The sequence below is a fragment of the Ambystoma mexicanum genome, chromosome 2q (genome assembly GCF_040938575.1).
Source record: "Ambystoma mexicanum isolate Mex_15411 chromosome 2q, UKY_AmexF1_1, whole genome shotgun sequence".
Classification (NCBI taxonomy): Eukaryota; Metazoa; Chordata; class Amphibia; order Caudata; family Ambystomatidae; genus Ambystoma; species Ambystoma mexicanum.
This window is the reverse complement of record NC_090924.1, coordinates 440,726,466-440,746,225: the sequence shown is the minus strand read 5'-3', so window position 1 is coordinate 440,746,225 and position 19,760 is coordinate 440,726,466. Positions and strand designations below refer to the sequence as shown.

The following is a 19,760-nucleotide window of genomic DNA, read 5'->3' as shown; positions in this document are numbered from 1 at the left end:
AAGGTGAACATGGAGCCTGATGTGGAAAATGCAAAACAAGCCACAAAGACTTGGATTATCGCAAGATTCACACAGTAGGAAAGGGTACTCAAAAGACACAAACAGTATGGACGGTGACTGAGCACACCACAGGAAGACTTATCTGGCGCACACACAGAGGTTTCTCTACAGACACAGGGCAGGGGAGGTGTTAGGAAACATGTTTGAATGTTTGGGGTCACATAGAGGGAACGGGAAAGTTCAAAATGACTTTTTTTTGTTTTCAAATGTTTAAAAAGGGAATTAAAAACACCACAATCAGACAAAAAGTTATAAAACAGGGATCAAGCAACACTAAAAACACGATCAACTGCTCCAAAACTCTCCTAAACTCACCAAAGCACCCCAAAAATCCTCCAAACCACTCATGTGTAGACCTACTATCCACTAATAAATTGTCAGCAAAACAAATTCATGAAGGAAGCAAGAAGCAACGTGCACCTTTCGCCCCATAATCCTATTGTAGAATGGCTCATGGCCTGTGAATGGCCCCTGAATCCTATTTTAGAATGGCGCCTCAATGATATGATAGGTTATTTAGAACACATTTAATACCCAGAGGTTTCTAAGCGCGGACCCGGGGATCGAACCTGTGTTGCTCCTTGTCATCTTGTTTCCAAGGCTAGCACATTGCCCCAAGGCTATCCTCCTGAGACTAGCCTAATCCTATTTTGGAATGGCTCAACGCCTGTGAATGGCCCCTCAATCCTCTTTTAGAATGGCTCAAGGCCTGTAAATGGCCCCTCAATCCTATTTTAGAATGGCTCAAGGCCTGTGATTGGCCCCTCAATCCTATTTTAGAATGGCTCAAGGCCTGTGAATGGCATGCCGAACTCCCCTCTCGAATCTCACCCTTTCAATTGGATACCAGGCTTTGAACCCTGCTTTCACACCCATGGTGGGTTATGAACCTTGGTAAATGTCACAAAGATTACACGGGGCAACTGAACCTGTCCAGGAAATAGAGGCGTTGCTAGGGGGGGGTGCTGCTAAGGGCGCTATAGCCCCGGGTCTTTTGGCTGTAGCCCCAGATAGAAGCTCAGGGGCTACAACCAAAAGGATATAGCTAGCCCCGAATGCCGCCAGTCCCGACATTAGCTTAGCCCCTGGTTTTTTCCAGACCTAGCAACACCCCTTCCAGAAAAGTTTGCAGTTCCGGTGGGCACATTTAGAAAGTTCGAGCACCCTGTCTGTGAACATGTGCAGCTTGCCATGTCATGTCATAAAAGGCATACTCCAAAGAGAGGGTCTAGGTAAGAAAGTGAGCGAGTGAAAGGTTGCTTGTATCCATGACTTTACTTGCATACTGCATTCCTACAACTAATCATCAAGAAGGGACCAGAGCTATAGGCACTACTTCCTAGTGCATTCCTTGATACACCTCACGCGCGTTTTAGCAGGAAACGCTGTGGTAAAGGCTTGCCACCTGCTGGGAACACAGTGGAAGTAGTTAATTCCCCCCCTTGGCTTTCCAAGTAGTCCAATTCAGAGAAACAAAGCAAGCACTTTGCAAGGCAACGGGGGATTGAATGCCTGTCAACGCTGTCGTTAAAGCAATACGGGAGATCCAGCCAGACACAGTGGCTGTAGGTAAAGGGCATTGGCTCCTTGAAGTCTGTCTTCTATCTTGTCTGCTGCACGCAGTAGCCTCCATTCAGTACCCAGCCCGGTCGCTGAGGGATCTGCAAATACCTCTGACGCCAGCTTCTCTTCTGAGCCTGTCAATCACCACGGCTTCCGCTACTGATTGCCTGTCCATGGGTTGCTATTCAGAGGAAGGACACTTATCAGATTGCACATGTGAAATTGGAGGCTGTATATAGTATCTGAAATCTGAGGAACAGTTTACATTTCATCGTGAGGGATGCGAAGCCTGCAGCATTGCTCTAAGCGAGATGTCCATCAGTGTACTGAAAAGGGGCATGCAAGATGTCTGATATAGCGAGTTCGCTCATAATAGACTTCCGCCAGGCTTGCACACAGTGATTGACAGCCGGCAATGCTGCATCTAAGCTTCCACGGCAAGAAGGCACTTGACCACGAGGACCTTGGCTCGGGCCTTGAAAGGCAGGCAGGTGTAAGTGCAGGTCCACCTGATTCACACACACAACTGACGGCATTAATGTGCCTGGAAAGAAAGGTCAACGGCCAGGGACGTCATTTCACCAGAATGCCAGGGGTAGTGGACGTGACATCACATGACCCTTGACCTCTGAAGTGATATCATTTGACCCCAACCCCAAAGTGACATCACGGGAAGCGATGTAACACGGCCTTTCACCCCTTGACAAAACAGGAAGTGGCATCACATAGCATTGTTTCTAAGTACACTACAAAAAATATGTTTACAGTATCACTGTAAAGTGATATACATTTATACAAGAATGGATCACCCGATGCACTATTAATATCAGCGTGTATAGGCCCATATTACCAAATTATTATGAATGCAAGCAGACATCCAAGGCCAAATGATAATGATGGGTTATTATATAGCACTTACAATTAAGATCTTTATATAGAACAAATATACATACAATATCACCCAACCTGTGTTGGTACTCATTAATCGACCTCAGCAGGATGAAAGGCTAAGTTGATCTGTCCGGGAGTCGAACCTGCAACCTGCAGATCACACACACACTACAGCAGCGAGCGCTCAGCACACTGAGCTATCTTACCAGCTACAGCTATCAGAAAACCAGCCACTTCAGAAACAAAAAGCCACATGCTGCTGGCCATACCCCAGGAGCCTCAACTTAAGAAGAAAAAAAAAGATTTGTTTTAGGGGTAGCAAGGAAGACGACACGGGTAGCAAGGGAGACTGCAGGGGTCGCAGGTGCGACCCCTGGCAACCCCTAAATGACGTCCCTGTCAACGGCAGAGACGGTGTCAGGGCCTTTCACATTTTCCGTTGAAACGACCCCTTGGCTCTGCGGAACACCGAGCATCTAGCCCCATGTATGACACAGTCCTTAAATTCAGAACATAAAACATGCACGGCATGCACGTTACAGGCTGCTTTTGCTGGCGCCCACAGGCCGTCAGCTCCCTCTCACCAGCTCATTGCTTTTTTACTCTACTTTCCCCGACATTAGCACCGTGCTGTCAGAGAGCGATTCATTTCTCTCCAGCAGCCTCTAGTGTTTCTGGTCCTTGCTGACCCGTGATAATCTGCACCTATTCTTTCGACTCCATGGTTGATTCTGACTGTTTCTCCTAGTTATACGGCAAGGCGGGGAATGAGGGAGCTCCAAACACCAGGTTCAAATGGGACCCCACCAGCCCTGACACATCTCCAGCCCACCCGGGTCAACTGGGTGGTGCATTTTTACTATAGTTCCTGAGACGAGCTTGGGCTTGCTCGTGGCCGAGAAATGGGGATTGGCTCTCTTCAGGCGAAATGTGAGAGTGTTTGCTGATCAGAGTCAGCTAACTCAGAGATTAAACTTTACAAATGTAGACACTTGCTGACACAGTGAAGGCACTCACTCGCCCATTCACCAGAGCCTAAATCTGACTGACTCACCATTCAGCATAGAGTAAATCTGACTCACTCACCCCTTCACCAGAGACTACATTTGATCCACTCACCCACCAATGACCAGAGCATAAATCTAACCTACTGACTCACTGACTCACTTGCTTAGTCACTCATTCATTCACCTGTGCTTAAACCTTACTGACCAGGGCCCAAATCGGACTCACTCACTTCCCATTCATCATAGCGTAAATGTGACCCACTCACTCACCACTCACCAGAGGATAAATCTGATGCACTCACTCACCCATTCACCAGAGCCCACATTTGACTCACTCACTCACTCACCATTCACCAGAGCGTAAATCTGATTTACTCACTCATTCACCACTGCTTGGATCTGACTCACTCACTCTCCATTCAGCAAAGCCCAAATCTGACTCATTCACTCCCCATTCATCATAACGTAAATCTGACCCCCTCACTCACCAGAGGTTAAACTGTGACTTACTCGCTCAATCATTCACTGTGCTTAAATATGGCTCACTCACCATTCATCAGAGTTTAAATCTGACTCACTATTCACCAGAGCGTACCTCTGACTTGCTCACTATCTGACTCACCACAGCTAAAATCTGTGATCATGGAAGGCAGGTGAGTACGCCTGCAACTGTGCCCTCAGGACCTGGACTCCTTCGCTTCTCCTGATGTAGACCACGGCAAGGTACCCTTGAAAGGGCCCCCACTTTGAGAGGTACAGAGGGTACAGCTTGCCTTGAACTCAGCCAATCAGGTGCTCGGGCCAATCTCTTGAATGGGACCTCTCTACCGCATTGATCTGCACTCACTCCCAGGAAAGTGTGCAGCTCGTGATCCCTCTGGAACTGCAGCTACACCCATGTATGGTTGCAGACTGAATACTCAAAAGATGTCTTTTGAAACCTGATGTCATTTTGTATCTTTGTGTTTTGTATTTACGTATTGGTGTGATGGCGTGAGCCAGCCCTGGAGCTGTGGGTGTCACGGCGGCTGGATTTTGGTGTTATTTTATTGCTGCTTTTTTTGCCACAAATTTACAGATGGGAAGTTGGGGCAAGGAATCTAGAAAGAGTGGTTGCTGATGAAGGGAGGTGGTGGGGTGGGGGGAGGGTTCTCCCTGCTGTTTGTCATTACAAAAGCAGGAAAATCAGGCAACATTATTCACAAAATCGGGCAAAAATCAATCTGCCAAGGTTCATAGATCCCTGAATTTGTTAGGGTAGAATACATCTCTGCTGGAAGTTTTACCAGTGAGTGTGGCTCCAGTAAGACACAGGTTCCACACAGAATGATGTCAACTCTCACAGCGCCAGGCTGCAGTCCCAGGTCTGCCCAAATAAGAGCCGTGGCTGTCTGCCAGGAGATTGAGCTCTTATAAGACCAATGTATGCATTAAAAGCATAAAATGGTTATATGTCCCATCGAAATAAAGGTATTGTACAGCAATGAAACATCGCATTCGGAAATCTATCATCACAATGAAGCAAAAACACCGTGTATTAGGCATTCAATTTCCCCTATTTCGTTAAAAGTAAACACATTTATTGGTGTGTTTAAATACTTCTAATTGGGTTTTTTGTTCTCAGAGGCATATCAAATGCTGGTATTGGTGACTATGGTACAGAAGAATGGAACGCTATTTGACAGCTTTAACCAATGCTGTTGTTTTGGTGGCTATCCAGTCAGTTCGCATGGGGAAACTCCTACCACTATCCATCACTTTCACCACAGATTCTAGGACTGGAGTTTGCTTATATATTAATAGCAGCCCTCGAATATGTTGGGATTACTGATAAGAGAAGAAATATTGTTGGTATGATATATCCTGCCCTCTAGTGGTGACAGTTTGCATTTGCATCGCTTTACCACAGTCTTTGTAATCTATATAGATATAAAACAAAATCGTGTTAGTTTGTGGGTTTGTATGTGGCGTTCTTGGAGACGTAACTCCTCATGAACGATGATGTCTGGTGTCATGAATTTTGCATGGAATATTCTTTATTTCATTACCGAATCAATGCAACTTTTTCTGGAATCCATAGGTCATCCTTTTCCCGAGATAATTCATCTTTTTGGGTTTTCGGGTTTGTTTTTCAGCATTACATTTTGTGGTGTTACACCGCAATTCGTTGTGTTAGACCACCATCTAGAGGTCATTCATAGGAAGTGCTCATCCTCGTGTATCGAAACTGAAACATGATCAACACCTGATTAATTTCTATCGCAACATTTTGTAGAGCACAGGTACTTCATCCTCATGGCATCAAATGGAATTTTGCTACAATTTGAAGATAAATTGCGACGGTTGAGAAAGAGATTACCCCTCTCTAAACTGGTATGGGTCGGAGTGGTTGCACTTTTGCACAGGACAGAAACACAACTTCTGAATTATTAGTGTGTCAAACAACAATCATAGAACCACATTAATGTACAACCCAAAATGCGTACCCTGGAGGATGCAGGTGTGATCCAGTCACGTCCGTTCATGCAGTGACTCTGATGCTAGCAGGTGTTCTACCACACCGTTCCGCTGTACTTTTTGCCGTCCTGTACAACAACGATTGAAAGACACACAGGCGATTGCACATCAAGGCTCGTTAACAATTCAATTGACTGCGTACCATACCCCGATGTAAACAGGGATTGAAGAACTTTACGATTATTCCCGTTCAACAAACAATCAACGGGCCACAAGTAATGATGATCCGACAGCATTGATCCGGTGCAAGCCAAGGCACTGTAGATAACAGTGTGTCACATTAAGGCGACAGGCACCACCGGAGGTCCAACATAAGAATTCCCTCCCTGATGTCATGCATACAAATTCCAGCATTGACAGAGATCTGCTATCATAGAAATTCAGTGTAATAGACTGGGGTTACAAGACAGTATTATTACTGAACTGAAGAAATGTACACGTCCTGAAGAAGAAGTAACAACAAATTGGAGTCAGAAGGTGGTCGCCTCCTGTCTATACGTCCTGAAGAAGGCCTGAAATATCAAAATATGAAGTGTCACTAGAGATAGTGTCTAATGTACTTGTCTAGGCCGAAACATGTCGACAATTTGAGAGACTTTGATTTGTCTTAAGTCTTTATTCAATTGTTCTCATTGATCCCCTTTTTTGGAAATCAACCATATCAATTTATATGTTGCAGTTATTCTTTGACTGTGGTCTATTGTTTATGTTATTTTAATATCGTTCTAAATATTGTGAATGCACTTTACCTTTTGGTGAATTTTTGTTAAATATTTACATTGTGTTTTCTAAAAGACTTTTTAAACAAAAAATACATTGAATATATTTTGTGAGAATATACTTTGGTTTGTGTTTTGGGTTTTACATTAATGTGATTCTATGATTGTTGTTTGACACACTTATGATTCAGAAATTTTGTTTCTGTCCTGTGTAAAAGTGCAACCACTCCGACCCATACCAGTTTAGAGAGGTTTAATCTCTTTCTCAACCTTAGCAATTTACTGTTACGCCACTCCCACTGTGAGAAATTGAATAACAAAAAATTGGGAGTTTACCTTTTAGAAGGTGTACAACTTGAAGATGACATAGTTGAATCAGTTGATTTGACTCAGGTTGCATATTTAACAAAAATACTTCTTTCTTCTGTATGCTCTCCTTTCATTAATGCTTTAATCCCACTAAAATATTTTTACAGAAAAGCCACGAGAAAAGAGAGCAGTATTTAATCCCATCCGGATCAAAAGAGAACATCGAAAGCTGAAACATGATCAACATTCTGAAGAAGGAAAATCTGAAGACCATGAAGCTCATAGAAGTCAACATGCTTTTAGACAGAACAATGAAAGTGCTCAAGAACCTGAAGCAAGAGTTACTAATCATAGAATTTGTGCTGCTAAAAAACAAAGCAACGAAACTGCTGGAAAAACTGAAACACGACATGCTATGAAGAGAATTAGTGCTGCTAAAAAACAACACAGACAAGAAACAGCATATACCCGGAGGAGAGGAAGGAGGGGGTCAGGTAGATGTAGGCAGCCCAGACGCTTTAGAAGATTACAGAAGACTAACCAGAGCGAGCACCAGGGAAGCTGCCAAAAGAAACAAATGAATAATTTGGTTATGGATTTGTCAGATAGAAGCTTGACTTCAGAAGAATTTACCTTATTAAATAAAGGACTTTCATTTGCACCAACTTGGGAAATTGAAAAGGTATTTTGCCATGCAAGTTACCAGGCATCATGAATTATCAGAACTAATAATCAGAAGTGAATTAACGATAGAAGAACTAGGCCATATACATACTCTTAGATCCCTACAGGAACCAGATTAATTTCAAATGCACTACATTATAAGAACTACAAATAGCACCTACAAGTATCTTACAAGAACTAAAACAGAAATCAAAATTCATGCCACAGCTTCCACCTGAAAACATGGTAGACACATTTTATAAATCAGTCACCAAAGATCTAAATGACATCACAGATCAACATCGGAGAAAGAAAAGTGATAAAACAGTAAGACAGAATACGAGTTACTATCCTCCCAGTTCAAAGAAAGGGGTTATAGCAGCACATGTATCAAAGTAGCATGTGAAAAGGCCCACCAAACCACCAGAGAACAACCCTAACACAAAAAAAATTAAGAGAACAACCAGAACTAGAAAAGGTTACATTTATAACCACCTATTGTTATAATAATCATGAGATCAGAAAAGTTCTCAAAAGAAACTGGCATTTCCTAAAATTGGATCCACACATTGGCAATTTTGTAGAAGAACACCCAACTATAATTTATAGATGAGCAAGAACCCTTAAGACAAATTTAAGCCCATCACTACTCCCGGAGGACAGAAAGTAACCGTTAACCACATGGTTACAACAACCAAGGACTGGATTTAGAAAATGTGGTACATGTTCAATGTGCAGGTCTGCACTCAACGCTACAGACTACTTCAAAGACTCAAATGGAATCAAATTCAAGATAATAGACAATATAAACTGCTGATCCAAATCTGTGATCTACTCAATTGTATGCACCTGTCAACTGATTTATATAGGCAGCACGATCCGAGAACTAAGAACACGTATTCGTGAACACCTGTCATCGATTGGGAGCCAGGATACGACACTCCCCCTCACCCAACATTGGCAACATAATCACCAAATGTGTGATAAAAAAGAGATAACATTCATAGGGTTACAGAAGATCACCCTAGGATGCAGGGGTGGAAATAGAGAACTACGTCTAAGACAAGAAGAAGCAAGACTGATCTGTAGGTTCAGATCAGATCAGCTGAGCGAGGTCTCAAGTCAGATAATGAACTAGCATCTTTCCTGTGAAAGAATTAGCTTTTTGAGAACATGTCTGATGTATACTTGAATCTGTACTTTCGTGAATCAATCAAAATATGTTCTCGTAAAAGAATCATATCACTTTATGACACACTAAATACCAGGTGTATTTAAGAATATGTATGGTGTATATAAATTAGATAAGTTTGGTAGAATACAATGCATGAGGTAATTTTAACCTGTCATTTTCGTGAATTGATCCAAAATTGACGCTCAAAATACCAGTTGTATTTAAGAATATGCATGATGTGTTTAAATTAGACATGGTTGGGAGAATATCATGCATGAAGTAACTTTAACCCGCAGTTTCTGCGAATTGATCCATTAATGTGCACACCCACGGCTGAGTATAGCTGTGTACCCATTAAACAAAATGGAGAGAAGGCAACGCATGATGTAATTTGAATGTGCATTTCTGTGAATCGACTTTAAATTATATAATTATATTTTGCAAATCTGTAATGCGCAACTGTTTCATAACATGGATGAACTAGTGAGCGACAAACTATCTATTACTTACAACAAATGTGTTGTAATCGTCAGGGAGAAAGACAGATTTTTGGGCAAACACAACCAACTTTACACTAGAAAAGCCTTTTGCAAACACATTACGTTAAATGTAATATACTTAAAACCTACTTTGCTTAGAATGGCACTTTACCAACACATTACCAATATCACTATTTTTTAATGAGTAGTATTATGAGGATGTTTTTCTTATTAGAAATTAGGACTAAGACGATTTGCACTTTTAATCACGTTTCAGAAGCAGCTATAAAGCCAAACTGAGTGGTATGAAAATGATAATTACCGGAGCAGCACATGAATAATTGTTGTATATTTTATACAACACAGATGTATTTATTCAACCTTCAACATAGTACAAGCTAGATTAACACTATATTAGATATGGTTGAACAAACTCTTTCCACATGGAACAACAAAACTATGCGACATAATACACCATATATTAGGATCAACACAGTGTTTGATCCCAAAGTATGGCCGACGTCTCTATTCCAGTTGCCAAGACAGAAGAGGGACTAACGGGTAACCATGACAACACTGATAAATATAGATACCAGGAGCCGGCGTCTCTACGGAGACGCATGAGATTATGTCAGAGACTTTTCAGGTAAGCCCTGAGGTCTAATCAGACCCACTGCACTGCCGAACCAATAGCCTATAGATGTGCCCAAGTACGCAGAAACGGACCCTATTTCTGTAGAGTTAATCTCAAATTGTACCGCATGAGCAATTTAGGTAAATATGCGCGTGCAAGCGACTCTTATTATCTTATTTATCTTATTTATATATTTATCTTATTAAAACATGGCTGTAGATGACCTTTGAGAAGAAAACAGTAAGACTTGTTCGAGCACTAAAGGCACACATTTGTTCGCACAAGCGAACCGTGGATTTATGAAATTATAACATGGTATAGATGGATTTACATCAAACAACAATGGGACCTGGTCGACTGACAGAAGCAAATGTGCTACTTTCATTATGCGAACAGCACAACACAATGGATCAATACTAAATAATATTTAATATTACTGTGTTATAGGAGGGATTAAACCTGTGACATGCTTGCAACAAAACAGATAGAGATGACATTTGGCAAAAATAACGGTAAGAGGTGGCTGCCCACCCTAAGTTTTCTTTAAAGACAGGAACTGGAAAGGCAAACGACATTAAAAATGAGGAGAAATCAAACATTATTTTGATTTTCTTTGATAACAGAGCTATTTAGACACCCATTGGGGAATTACATGTACAGACTAATGAGACGTTGACATTTATTAATATAAATTGGAATTGGATAATGCAGTTAATTACACAAGGGGATAATATTGACTATTCAATGAAACATTGGCAAAAATCAGTGGAGAAACAGAATAGTATATATTTGTTTCAAGTACCAAACTGGACAATAATGGTTTCTTACATATATATTTACATCATAATTTGTTTTCTTTTTTCTTTGCCGTTTCCCTTTCAACCCAAATCATCCTCCCTCATCTCTGTGGTTCTGCATACATCATTACATATGACCTCTGAACGTCTTTATCCCACATGTCAATGACTACTGGAATGTATACATCGATTGTCATTTATCATTTTTATTTGATATACAGAAATTGGTGATGATGTATTGGAACATGAATTGTAATGGATTTTTGTTTTAATGAAACAGACAATGCCCTGATTTGAAAAAGGCACAAGAGATGCCGAAACATGTGTCTCAGAAAGGGCTAAACTTTTACAAGATATAAAAAACACATATTGAAATTCAGAAAAAGTTTGATACTGACTATTTGTATCGAGTATTCTTGTATACGGAGTGGCGCATTAGCTTGTGTGAAAGCCCCATTTTGAACTGCTAAAAAACAAAGCAATGAAACTGCTGACGAAACTGAAGTGAGACTTACCGATCAAAGATTTAAAAATCTAAGAATGGACATCCCGGATGAAGCCAGAACTTAGGCCAGTAATTGTATAGAAATTGATGGTTCATGACTAACCACCCTAACTTGAGCGAGGCTACCAATTGAGCTTGGTGTTTATTTCTCATTAAAGGAATTCTATTTTAACTGGTGTGTCCACAGAATTAATTTCCGAACCCACAGGCGGCAACATTATCTGGGTGGCATGAGGGTCATATATGTGGCAACGTCGTGCACTCCATGACCCCAACAACCGTGCCATGATTCCTCTGGAAATATGTTCCTTCAAATTCTTTGATCCTGTGCTCAGCATTCTGCTCCTGCATGTGTTATTTACAACAAGAAGTTATTTTCACATGCAGTAATTACAAACCCTATGGACTAGGAACCAAAAGAGACCCTGAAAATAGTGTTTCAAGTGGCCCCATGTTAGACATTTTCAGCAAGCCCAACCTTTTTCCTACTGGAAAATGTAAAAATACCACACAAAAGAGGCCCAGGTTGCAGATGCCTACCGGTAAATCCCCAGAGTTCGTTATAGGCCAGTCCAGCCCTGCCTCTGCGACTCCAAATTTCGAGATAATGGAAAGGTTTCTATGGGCCTCATTACGACCCAGGCGGTAAGTACCGGTCATTATCAGCATGGCGGAAGTACCGTGTCTGTGCTGGCAATAGACCGCTAAAAGCGCCCTATTACGAGTACGTGGGCATGAGCTTTGCACCATCCCGGTAATGACCCCACCGCCATGCCGTAAAAGGGCGAAAAATCCCCCTTTCCAGCATCGTCTGTAGTGCAAATATCTCCTCCGGCATCCAAGCCATCGGCATTCGCGGCGACCGCTAATAGCGGTCACCTCTCACAGCGGTAACCGCTATTAGCGGTGACCGCAAATAAGCGGAACTGGAAGTAGCGTCATCGCACAGGAATGGGAAAGAGCACGGCGGCCATCTTTAAAAACACAATCCATTGCCTTCCACCACAACCAGGAGCCATCTGACCCCCACAACTCTGCCACACCTCCAGCACCACCTGCTGCATCTCACAATGCCGAAAGCTGTCAAAAAAAACACTGATCGCCTGCGCAAGGAGCACTTCTCCCGAGAGGAGTTAACCATGCTGGCAGAGACGCTGCAGGAACGTGCAGATGTGTTTTCCACAGACATGTCCCGTGCTGCAGTGCAGCGCAAAAAACAAATATGGGTGGAGGTCGCCCAGAAAGTCAGTGCCGTTGGCACCACACCCCGCACTCCCAAAGACTGCCGTAAGCGCTGGGATGATCTGCGTTTACGCGTGCGGAGCATCGACTCCGCCAACCACAACCTGGGGATGGCGACAGGCGGAGGTGCGGAGTCCCCCATCAAATTGCAACCATGGGAGGAGATATGCGCCACCACCATAGGGACAGAGGCAATTCAGGGAGTCGAGGACATGGAGCGAGGAGCCCCGTCATCAGCCGATGCAGGTTGGTGTCCCAAATGATACAATGCTAATACCACCACGATGATGTCCACCTGAACTGACAGTGCAATGATGTAGAGCAGGGTCCACCAGACACATGAGTACAAGACTGCCTACAGGCAGTGCAGAGCATCACCTTGTCCACATGCAGAATGCACCCCATATGTGTCAGCCCAGACGCCTCCATGCATCACCCACCCAAAAGCCAAGCAACCCGTATGTCACTCCCCCAATGTCAATCATCTGCCATTCCATATGAATGCAGCCACCCCAATGCATGCCCGATGCCTGTAGACCCATCACTAACCCTCTCCCTCTTTTGCTCCCCCACAGGCACGCATTCAGACAGCGGTGACGAGGACACCAGGGAGGAAGATGCCACACCATGTGAGAAGGGGCCAGGGGTGAGGAGGGAGAACACCACCCCTCCACTTCAAGAGGTATAGGCCAACCGGCACCACAGCGGAAGGCCAAGAAAACACCACAGGCCACAGCACCAATGTGCACTACGGCCCCCACTGCAGCACCCACAACAGCCACCAGCACCCAAGAGGCAGCGGCAGAAGGCTCTGCATCGGCTGCCAGCAGCACAGTGGGTGAGACAGCTGCCCCAGAAGCCATTTCTGACGATGATCAGCTGCATGGTGCAACTCCCGCCACAGGCCCCCTGCATTCCCCACAACTATCCCCATGCAGCATGCATGACAGCAGCATGCACAGGCTGTCCCCGGTTCATTCATGGCCGGCAACTCCCAGCACCACGCCATCTGTGCCCGAGGAACATAGCATGTCGGAAACCCCTCCCACATCCACGGTGGCCCCAACCAGCCAAGAGGTGATCCGGGATATTCGGAGGCGCCAGGAGGAGCTCACAGGCCTGTTGACGCAGCATATAACGAAATGTGGGAGGGCAAGGGATGACATTCGGGAATGTGCTGCATCCTTGAAAACAGCTATCGAGTCATCCTCGAAGGACATTTGTGCCGAATTGACAGCAGTGCGGCACGTCCTCTCTGAAATGGTGGCAGCAATGCAGGCCATGCGTCCACCACAGTTGCCACAACAACCTGGAACATCTTCAAATGCTAGTTCAACCAGGACCAGCCCCGTGCGTAGGTCTGGCAGGAACCCGTGCAGATCGGACAGGGGGGCACCTGGTGCTGGAAGAGGGGGAGGGCAGTAGGTACAGCCATGCATACTGGTGCCATGTGGACTACTGGTGCACGCTACTGCACACCATGTGTGGGGAAGTCAAGGGGGGAGGGGGGATAGGGTGTGTGGGGGAGTTTAGGGGAGAGGGGGGAGAGGTTGTGTGGGGGAGTTGAGTGGGTATGGGGTAGTGGGTGTGTGGGGTGGAGGGCTTGTTAAATTCTTTAATACACATTTTGGTAACTCATGATTCACATGTGTGGACATTGCTTTTTGCGTACGTGTGCTTTATTGGTGAACAGTCTACAGTGTCCATGTCCCTGACACACCCAGTGCCCCAAGTGCCACCTCCATGTCACACTCCCCGTCCATGTGTGCTAGAAACATTGGTTGATCAGAGTCTGACGCATGGCACGTCCCTCCTGTGCATCGCTGCCTCCCTGAGGTGCTGCCCCATCCTCCTCATCCTCATCGTCAGGTGGTTGCAGTTCAGCGACAGGGGGCAGGGGAGCATTCCGTCTGATGCACATATTGTGTAGCATGACACATGCCATGACGATCTTGGCCACCTTCTCATGGTGGTACAGGCGTGCCCCACCAGACCTGCTGAGGCAGCGAAACCGTGCCTTCAAGAGGCCAAATGTCTGCTCAATCACCACACGGGTACGTGTATGTGCACGATTGTAGTCCTCCTCGTGCCTGTTCTGTGGGTTCCGGACTGGGGTAAGGAGCCACCTCTTCAAGGGATAGCCTGCATCACTTGCATGTGCACAACAATGTATATGTGCAACTCATCACATCATATGGGACCTCTATCAATGACACCATAGCATGCATCGATTTCCTGATTGCAACCACATTCCCATGCATGAATAGAGACACACGATGTGACTGCTATGTGTGTATTCCTCTTATGGACTGGTGTGCGTGCCATCAACTAGTGGGCGCAGGGGGGTCCAGTTCCTTGTGAGTGCTCATGCACTGTGCTAGTCCACGCCGGTTGTTTCCATGATCTGGCTCATGTCCAGTAATTTGTATGCTTTCATCCTGGCACCATTGATGTCAGCCTCATGATGATCTCACTATGCACAACAAATGGTGACATGCACTTTTGTTGGACCTCTGTGTCAGTGTAGTGTGTATTAATGTATTTGGCCCTCATGTGATTCCTTTGTGCGCAGTAATGGCGGACTGTCCTTTCAGTTGTTGGTATTTGGTGCTGTGTATTGACCATAGTATTTGCTTGGATCTGCATTGAGTTGAGGGGGATACGGTCTGATTAAGTACAGTGCACATATAGATGACTATGGAATGGTTGTGACACTGCATCATTTACATGGTAGGGCAGCTTTCATCTTGCATTATGTTGTCAGGTCCAGTCTGGCCTGCTTTGGGGTATGAGGATGGTCCATTCTCTCAGGCACTCGCAGCCAGGTGAAGTATGCATCTCCCCCCCCCATCTCAGCCAGGTGAAGTATGCATCTCCCCCCCATCTCAGCCAGGTGAAGTATGCATCCCCCCCCATCTCAGCCAGGTGAAGTATGCATCTCCCCCCATCTCAGCCAGGTGAAGTATGCATCCCCCCCCATCTCAGCCAGGTGAAGTATGCATCTCTCCCCCCCATCTCTGCCAGCTGAAGTATGCATCTCCCCCCCCCCCCATCTCAGGCAGGTGAAGTATGCATCTCTACCCCAATCACCTACCCACATCGCATTTCCATGAGCCTAACATGCGACTCACCGAGAAGCCAGGATCGCTGCCCTGCATGTCCCTCCATGTAGCGTGGTATCGTGGAGTTCCGCAGGACCATTGAATCATGGGTTGATCTGGTGTATCGGGCACAGCAATGTGTGATGATCTTATTTGAGTCACATACCATTTGCACATTGATTGAGTGGTATAGCTTACGGTTGCGGTACGCTACCTCCATGCCATGTGGGACCACCAATTCCACATGGGTGCAGTTGATGGCACCAATGCAACCAGGGATGCCGGCCAGTGAATGGAAACCAACTTTGGTGTTTGAGATCTCCTGGGCAGACCGTGGTGAGGAAATGTGGTCGCCTGTGTGCTTCAGGAGGGCATCAAGCACTTGGTTCAGCGTACTTGAGAATAATGGTTGTGATATCCCATGCATGTGCCCCACTGTGTGCTGGTAGGTGCCTGTGGCCAGGAAGTGGAGCACAGACACTACCTTCAATAGGGGTGGGATGGTGGTGCGTGATTCAATCAGGCTGACAATGTCGTCATGTATCACACCCACAATGGTGTGATGGTGTCCCGGTCCAGATGGTACACGGTGTGGATCTGCTCAGGGGTTAGGTTGAATGGACTGGCTCTGATGCGAGGGATTGGGGGCTGCCTGCGTGGTGCCACTGGCTGCACTGGTGGGGCATGCTGGCCCTGCCTTGCCCTCCTTCTCCTCCTGTGTCTCCTCTGTGCTGCCTGTTGTTGTTGTTGCAGCAGTTCCACTGTAATCATGTCCTCCAGCCCCAGCATTGCTAGTAGTATTGGAATTATTGTGGAATGTGACTGGGTGTGGGAAGGGGTGGGGTGTGCTCTTTTTGTGCTGGTCTAGTCTGTATTGCCTCCACCTGTGCTGAATGTGTGCACCTGTGGCAGTTGGGAACACTGCACATGGTCGTTTACTGGTGGTCCGCAATGCCGGAACTAACTCCTTGCCGGGAAGGTACTTTTCGGGCTTCAGTAGGTCGTTATTTGCATGTTCGTCTGACTTGTGATGTTCCCCTGTTTGTGCCATGCCGGTATTGGCGGCATGGATGGTCGTGTGCCCGCGCTCCTGGTGCTATTAGTGGCACCGTTAATTACAGAGCCGCTAATAGCGGGTTGGCGTGTCCTAATTGGGCGGAGCGGTAAGCGATGCCGGCAATCCTTTACCGGCATCGTTATTCAGTTTCCGCCCAGGTCGTAATAAGGCCCTCTGACTTGGAAACCTGCAGACCTTTCGGGGCACTGAATATTTACCACAAACGGCAATAGGAAACTCATAATCAGGCCCTGAGTTTGTTAAGAATTTCTAACACACCAAGGAGATATATTGATGACTTTCCTGCCCGATGTACGAGTCATGATACGGTTGTTTGTTTGTTTGTTTGTTTGTTTAAATATTTGTAATGCCCGCAAGACCCGAGGGTATCAGGGCACAATAGGCATCAGAAGGGTTGTTCAGCTTAGGTTACGTTGCTGTATAGGATAAGAGTGTTGTTCAGCTTAGGTTACATTGCTCTACAGTATTATACATTATACACAGTAAATTATAAGAAGGGCAGTTTGTACAGAATAGTTTGCATGAAACTGGCAGGTTACACAGTATGAGACACACAATAGACAGTATATTCAGTATATGCAAGAGGAACTGGGGTTACATGTTATATGTAATGCAAGGTTAGTGGTCGTTTTCCTTGATCCATTGGATGAGGTTGGACCTGAAGCAAAGGTAGGGTAAGTCTGCCCTTAAGGGCGGGGGAGGGAGTTCCAATTTTGGGCAGCTTAGTCCGGGAAGCTGCTTCCACCAGTCTACGTACGTTTAAATCTGGGCACTATTAGAAGGTTGGCGTTAGCAGTTCTCGTGGGAGGGTTGTCTCATGAATCTAGCTATGAGGTATTGAGGGGCGGCTTGGTGGAGACATTTGTGTGTCAGGGATGCTGTTTTGAGAAGGATTTTGTCGTTCGTGGATAGCCAGTTATTAGATCTTCTACAGTCAGAAATGTGGGCTTTCTTAGGAATACTTAGGGCTGCTCTCAGGGCATTGTTTTGTAGAATCTGAATCTTATTGGTAATGTATTTATTGCTCCCTAAATAAAAAGCATTACAATAGTCCAGTTTAGACAAAACAAGGGCTCTTGCCGGGGTGATGCAGTTGTTAGAGGAGAGGATGATGCATTAGAGGTGAGGATGACGTTATGATGCATTATCTTTCCACCTCCAATCTCTGCTGCCAGGGTATCCAGTAATGTTACCAAATAGAAAACAGAGAACAACATTAATAACTAAACAATAATAATGAATACTAACGACTGTACTTGTAAAATCCATCTGAAAGGTTGATATTCTCAGCCAAATAAATTTAAAAAAAGAAATAACGAAAAAGAACGAATTTCTTTTAGAAATATATATATCCGGGTGTGTTACGGGGTTAAAATGGGCGGGGAAGGGTTTGGGATGGGTTTAAATGCATGGGGAAATGGGCTGAGGGGGGACCCCAAAATAAAATAAATAATCAGATATTTTTGTGTTATAAAAGTTTAGTTATTTCATTCTCTGTTTTTTAATTCGTTAAAATCACATAGATTCTGCTGCCAGTGTAAAGTGCAACGTGAATTTACAATAAGCCCCTCCCCTTTCCAACCATCAGAGGATGGTTTAGGACATGGAAGCAATTGCACCTTTAAGGCAAAGGTCCCGCTAGTCAATAATGCCAAAACGAGCCCCAGGCGGGGGTGTGTGTGACAGGAGGCAGATGTTGTGCCAGGGGTTTGGGTGCTCGCGAGTGTGACATTGGTACAGTGTATGGGAAAGTTCTCTAATCGGTTTATTTTGAAAGGTTCTCTATATAATTGCTGCAAGAATTGTTTTTATATTAAGGTTTTTATTTCTTAATATCATGCAGTACACAGTGACCAGTTGAATAATAAAACATGGCATCACATCCTAGCTTTCACAGTGGAGAAGAAGGCAGAGTACAGAGAAAAATACCCATGATGCATTAGCCTGTCTGTTAATAATAGGTGGATGGTAATAATCTAGTTATTTAACCTTAGTTTCTCAATGGAATGAGTTGCAGCAAAGTAGTCAAGCAGTATGAATATTGCAGGAGTAGCCTGAACACTGTACGTCCTTACATCTCTAAACAAGCATTGGCAATGCCAACAGTTTTGTGTGGGCATGGGAAAAGGCACTTCCCAGGCACTGCCGTAGTGGTATTAACTGGCCATTGATGGTAGCAGGTGCAAAATGGTGCGAGTACATGGACATCTAATAGTAGTGCCTGGCAAGTGCCTAATACTTATACACAAGCCAATAAGGTTGGCTTTGCCAATGCTTGTTTTTAACAGGACTTTGTTGAAGGACACGCAAAGTGCTTATAAATTGAGTGGCTGAAGGCAGGCTTGGTAAGGTATTTTTATTACACCAGTAGCGTGTTTACTGATTTTGACTAAATACTGGCAGGTACTTTGAGTGAAAAGTTTGATGGTAAGGCTTGGTTTAGGAGAACAGAAAGCACTCCTACGAGGAGGTGTTTTGGGCGGGGAGGTGCAGCAACTGTGTGGAAATTGCCATAGTAACCATGCATTGTCAATGGGTTGGCAAATAACCAAACAATACCTACAAGCTGTGTGTCCCTTCTCATATGCCATTTCTCCCTAGCTGTACACTAGTGCAATGGTTTCGGCTAATCGCCCAAACTAAAAAGGGCCGTAGATTGCATGGAATGTGTCTACATCTCCCATGTTCTTTTGTATGACCTTTTTAAAGGTTGACAACATTAGTAGGTCTTGGATCCAATATTCAATGTTCAGGATTTTGGTCGATTTCCAGGGGCGCAGAACAATTTTCTTCATCAACATGCATCCCCTTAACAGCCATGCTTTCTTGTCTTTAGAGAAATTACGAATCAATTTATCATCACCCAGAATAAATAAGGAGGCTTTCATTGGCACATCAATCTTCAGTACAAGAGTAACCCTCTCCGACACCGCTTTCCAGAATTAATCAATCTTCGGACATATCCACATTAAGTGGGTCATCGCTCCCTGGACTTTCTTACACTTCATTATCACCAAGGTT

The 19,760-nt window shown here is 44.7% G+C and overlaps 1 protein-coding gene across 1 annotated transcript in view; it reads right to left on the bottom strand.

Annotated features, from left to right (window-relative positions):
- LOC138569484 (caM kinase-like vesicle-associated protein) overlaps positions 1 to 19,760 on the bottom strand; it is a 618,938-nt gene that overhangs the window by 170,770 nt on the left and 428,408 nt on the right. The gene's annotated exons all lie outside the window — the stretch shown is intronic.